This window comes from Oncorhynchus mykiss, chromosome 23, assembly GCF_013265735.2.
Source record: "Oncorhynchus mykiss isolate Arlee chromosome 23, USDA_OmykA_1.1, whole genome shotgun sequence".
NCBI lineage: Eukaryota > Metazoa > Chordata > Actinopteri > Salmoniformes > Salmonidae > Oncorhynchus > Oncorhynchus mykiss.
Genome location: NC_048587.1, coordinates 36,491,047 through 36,497,465, shown reverse-complemented (window position 1 = coordinate 36,497,465; position 6,419 = coordinate 36,491,047).

Below are 6,419 nucleotides of genomic sequence, written 5' to 3'. Positions count from 1 at the left end.
TGGAAGGGATGAGAGAGCCAAGGCTACGAGTTTGTAGCTTCAACCCCACAGCACACACATACACACCAATTGACAAATGCTGAATGTATGTATTTTTCTCTTGCTTTGTTTGCTCTTTTCAGTATTATGTCTATCTCTGATAAGCTACCCATTTAAGAGCTGAAAATAGCCTATATTAATATATGTAGCCTTAGAAATAAGGTTCATGAAATTAATAACTTGCGAAACATCATATAACATTCATATATTAGCCATTTCCAAGACTCACTTAGGTCATTCATTTGATGATACAGCAGTAGCAATACGAGGATATAACATCTATAGAGAAGACAGAAATTCTTATGGGGGAAGTGTCACATCCCTGTAATGCTTAGAGAAGATCTTATGTCAAGTGTTATTGAAGTGTTGTGGTTGCAGGTTCACTTGGCACATCTAAAGTATTTGGTGGTGTTGCTTTAGGCCACCAAGTTCTAACATTCAGTATCTAAATAATACGTGTGAAATGCTTGATTGTCTATGTGATGTAAACAGAATGCTTTACTTTCTTGGGACCTAAATATTGACTGGTTATCATCAAGCTGTCTGCTCAAGAAGAAGCTTCTTACTGTAACCAGTGCCTGTAATCTGGTTCAGGTTATTAATCAACCTACCAGGGTGTTTACAAACACTACAGGAACAAGATCATCCACATGTATCGATCACATTTTTACTAAAACTGAAGAACTTTGTTCTAAAAATGTATCCGTACCCATTGGATGTGATCACAATATAGTGGCTATATCCAGGAAAGCCAAAGTTCCAACAGCTGGGCCTAAAATAGTGTATAAGAGATCACACAAAATATTTTGGTGTAACACTTATGTGGATGATGTTAAAAATATTTGTTAGTCTGATGTGATTAATGAGGAGCATCCAGATGCTGCATTTGATGAATTTCTGAAATTGCTTCTTCCAATTATTGATAAACATGCACCTGAAACGGACTGTTAGAACTGTTAAGGCTCCATGGATTGATGAGGAATTGAAAAACTGTATGGTTGAAAGAGATGGGACAAAATAAGTGGCTAATAAGTCTGGCTGCACATCTGACTGGCTTACTTACTGCAAATTGAGAAATGATGTGACTAAACTCAACAAAAAGAAGAAGAAACTGCATTATGAAGCCAATATCAATGATATAAAGAATGATGAAAAAAAACTTTTGAGTACTTTAAACGAAATTATGGTCAGCAAGACAAATTGAACTCTTTCATCGAATCTGATGGCTTATTCATTTCAAACATTTGATGTTTCCAATTATTTTAATGATTATTTAATTGACAAAGTTGGCAAATTTAGGCAGGAAATGCCAACAATGAACAGTGAGCAATTGTATTCATGCATAAAAAACATATAATGAAAGGAAACCATTGTCGCTTGCACAGTGCTCCTTGGGATGTTTAAAGCTTGGGAAATCTTTTTGTATCCAAATCCGGCTTTAAACTTCTTCACAACAGTATCTCGGACCTGCCTGGTGTGTTCCTTGTTCTTCATGATGCTCTCTGCGCTTTTAACGGACCTCTGAGACTATCACAGTGCAGGTGCATTTATACTGAGACTTGATTACACACAGGTGGATTGTATTTATCATCATTAGTAATTTAGGTCAACATTGGATCATTCAGAGATCCTCACTGAACTTCTGGAGAGAGTTTGCTGCACTGAAAGTAAAGGGGCTGAATAATTTTGCACGCCCAATTTTTCAGTTTTTGATTTGTTAAAAAAGTTTGAAATATCCAATAAATGTCGTTCCACTTCATGATTGTGTCCCACTTGTTGTTGATTCTTCACAAAAAAATACAGTTTTATATCTTTATGTTTGAAGCCTGAAATGTGGCAAAAGGTCGCAAAGTTCAAGGGGGCCGAATACTTTCGCAGGGCACTGTATCTAATAGAACTCAAAGGGTTTTCATTAATAGAAGCATCTCTAATGTCAAACATGTAAAGTATGGTGTACCGCAGGTCAGCTCTCTAGGCCCTCTGCTCTACTCCATTTTCACCGATGACCTGGCATTAAACAAAGCATGTGTGTCCATGTATGCTGATGATTCAACCACATGCGCATCAGTAACCACAGCTAATGAAGTCACTGAAACCCTTAACAAAGAGTTGCAGTCTGTTTTGGAATGGGTGGCCAGTAATAAACTGGTCCTGAACATCTCTAAAACTAAGAGCATTGTATTTTGGTACAAATCATTCCCTAAGGTCTAGACATCAGCTGAATCTGGTAATGAATGGTGTGGCCGTTGAACAAGTTGAGGAGACTAAATTACCTGGCGTTACTTTAGATTGTAAACTATCATCGTCAAAACATATAGATTCAATGGTTGTAAAGATGGGGAGAGGTCTGTCCGTAATAAAGAGATACTCTGATTTTTTGACACCACACTCCAGAAAGCAAGTTCTGCAGGCTCTAGTTTTGTCTAGTCTTGATTATTGTCCAGTCGTGTGGTCCAATGCTGCAAAGAAATACCTAGTTAAGCTGCAGCTGGCCCAGAACAGAGCGGCATGTTTTGCTCTTAATTGTAATCAGAGGGCTGATATAAATACTGTGCATGCCAATCTCTCTTGGCTAAGAGTTGAGGAGAGACTGACTGCATCACTTCTTCTTTTTATAAGAAACATCAATGTGTTGAAAATCCCAAATTGTTTGCATAGTCAACATACACACAGCTCTGACACACACACTTATCCCACCAGACATGCCATCTTTTCACAGCCCCCAAATCCAGAACAAATTCAAGAAAGCACACAGTATTATATAGAGTCCTAATTGCATGGAACTTCCTTCCATCTCATACTGCTCAAATTAACAGCAAACCGGGTATCATAAAACAGATAAAGCAACACCTCATGGCACAACGCCTCTCCCCTATTTGACCTAGATAGTTTGTGTGTATGCATTGATATGTAGGCTTTTACATGTATTTTATGTAGTTCTGTCCTTGAGCTGTTCCTGTCTATTGAGGTTCTGTATTATGTCATTCTGTATTGTCATGTTTTGTGTGGACCCCAGGAAGAGTAGCTGATGATTTTGCAACAGCTAATGGGGATCCTAATAAAATACCAAATACCCAAAAATGTATTATCTATAAAAGACTACGGTGCATAATCTATTACAGCATACTGGTTTGAAAACACAGACAAGATGATTATTGCACACGTTAGGCTCTAAAAAACATTTAACAATAGCTTATCATGATTTATAAAGCTTTATAAAGCACTATTCATGTGTTTTTGTTTGCTTTATGTAACAGTATAAATTTAGACCGTCCCCTCGCCCATACCCGGGCGCGAACCAGGGACCCTCTGCACACATCAACAACAGTCACCCATCGCTCCACAAAAGCCGCGGCCCTTGCAGAGCAAGGGGAACTACTACTTCAAGGTCTCAGAGCAAGTGACGTCACCGATTGAAACGCTATTTAGCGCACACTGCTAACTAAGCTAGCCGTTTCACATCCGTTACATTTACATAAAGGGATTCCCATTATTAAACACGATAAGAGGTATTTGTACGCTGTATGATCATTTTCCACAATAGACAGAAAAAGGCACAATACAGAGTTAGCTACCATGGTAACATTGTATTTGACATTGTTATCATGATATGGACATTTATAAGCAAAGCTGTTCATTATTGCAATACATAGAAACACAACATTACTGAGTTATAGTGATGCAGTGATGTCCATGCAGTATGATAGAGGCAGGAGAGGAGGAGAGGGAGAGATAGGGAGAGAAAGATAAAGAGCAGCTGGAGGTAAGGTACTCTATAAGGGAGGAAAGGTGAAATGAGAGGGAGAGGGGATAGAGAGAGGAGGGGAGAGGCGTAGGAGAAGAGGGGTACATATGTAGCAGCTGGAAGTAAGGTCTATACAGTGCGAGAGAACTCTATCTGCGATGTGCAGAGAGTGAAGCGTATCATCGGTGTAATAGAAAAATACATCTGACAGAGAAACATATCAAAAACACCTTTCCTCCACAGGAGGTTGGTGGCACCCTAATTGGGGAGAACAGGCTCGTGGTAAGGACTGAAGCAGAGTGAGTGGAATAGTAACAAATACATCAACCACATGGTTTCCATGTGTTTGATGCCATTCCATTTGCTCCGTTCAGGATATTATTATGAGCTGTTCTCCCCTCAGCAGCCTCCTGTCCTTCCTTCCCTCCCTCCTATCCTCTCCTCCCCATTTCCCCCTCCCTCCAAACCCAGCCCCTTGGAGGCAGGGTAAAAATAGTCATATGAATGGCAGATTACAGAGTGATCTAGACATCTCTCTCTCTCTCTCTCGTTCTCTCTCTCTCTCTCTCTCTCTCTCTCTCTCTCTCCCTCTCTCTCTCTCACGCACTCTCTCGCTCTCTCTCTCTCTCTCTCTCTCTCTCTCTCTCCCTCTCTCTCTCACGCACTCTCTCGCTCTCTCTCTCTCTCGCGCGCTCTCTCGCTCTCTCTCTCTTGCTCGTCGGTGGAGACAGTGACTCCAGCGAGTAGCAGAGGAGGCGTATCCGACATCCGTCTGTTGTTTCCTGGGTACAATCACCACGCAAGTCCGAGGATAGGACAGCCAGAGGAGGTCGAAGATAGCTGGACGGGACTCACGGCCATGTAACGGAAGTGAATTATCTCAATTCCATAATAAATCATATTCCACATGAGAACTAAGACATTATAGCTAACGCTGTTTGATGGATTGGATTCCGTCATCTAGACCGCTTCCCAAACTCTGAGTTTACCTCACAATAGTGAATATTGAATATCTTAACTGGTCATGTCAACTAAGATAGTAAATTAGCTTTTAAACATGAAGATACTAGCTAATGCTAAGACAGTGGCTAAATGACAGCAGCACATCCAAGGGACACTACTAGCTAAAGTTTCCAAGGGACAATTGTCACTACAAAGGGAAAAACATTCCAATTAAAGGACTAACATTATTAATAGCCATAAAGTGATATAGTGGGCTTGAGGTGACAGTTTAAGTTTTGGTCTTCACAAGCTTTTTGCTATGAAAAGTAGAGGTCGACCGATTCTGATTTTTCAACGCCGATACCGATGATTGGAGGACCGAAAAAAGCAGATAACAATGAATCTGAGTTTTTTTTTTAATGTATTTGTAATAATGACAATTACAACAATACTGAATGAACACTTATTTTAACTTAATATAATACATCAATAAAATCAATTTAGCCTCAAATAAATAATAAAACATATTCAATTTGGTTTAAATAATGCAAAAACAAAGTGTTGGAGAAGAAAGTAAAAGTGCAATATTTGCCATGTAAAAAAGCTCATTTTTAAGTTCCTTGCTCAGAACATGAGAACATATGAAAACTGGTGGTTCCTTTTAACATGAGTCTTCAATATTCCCAGGTAAGACGTTGTAGTTATTAAAGGAATTATAGGACTAGTTCTCTCTATACCATTTGTATTTCATATACCTTTGACTATTGGATGTTCTTATAGGCACTTTAGTATTGACATTGTAACAGTATAGCTTCCGTATCTCGCCCCTACCTGGGCTCGAACCAGGAACACATTGACAACAGCCACCCTCGAAGCAGCGTTACACATCGCTCCACAAAAGCCGCGGCCCTTGCAGAGCAAGGGGAACAACTACTCCAAGTCTCAGAGCGAGTGACGTCACTGATTGAAACGCTATTAGCGCGCACCCCGCTAACTAGCTAGCCATTTCGCATCGGTTACACCAGCCTAATCTCGGGAGTTTATAGGCTTGAAGTCATGAACAGCTCAATGCTTGAAGCATTGCGAAGACCTGCTGGCAAACGCATGAAAGGGCTGTTTGAATGAATGCTTATGAGCCTGCTGCTGCCTACCATCGCTCAGTCAGACTGCTCTAACAAATATCAAATTATAGACTTAATTATAACATAATAACACACAGAAATACGAGCCTTTGGTCATTAAAATGGTCGAATCCGGAATCTATCATTTCGAAAACAAGACGTTTATTCTTTCAGTGAAATACGCAACCGTCTAAATATTGCTGTTACATTGTACAACCTTCAATGTTATGTCATAATTATGTACAATTCTGGCAAATTAATTACGGTCTTTGTTAGGAATAAATAGACTTCACACAGTTCGCAACCAGCCAGGCGGCCCAAACTGCTGCATATACCCTGACTGCTTGCACGGAACGCAAGAGAAGTGACTCAATTTCCCTAATTATAAGAAAATCATGTCAGCAGGCAATATTAACTAAATATGCAGGCTTTAAAATATATGCTTGTGTATTGATTTTAAAGAAAGGCATTGATGTTTATGGTTAGGTTTGTTGCAACAACAGTGTTAAATCATCACCCGTTTGGCGAAGTAGACTGTAATTCAATGAGAAATTAACAGGCACCGCATTGAT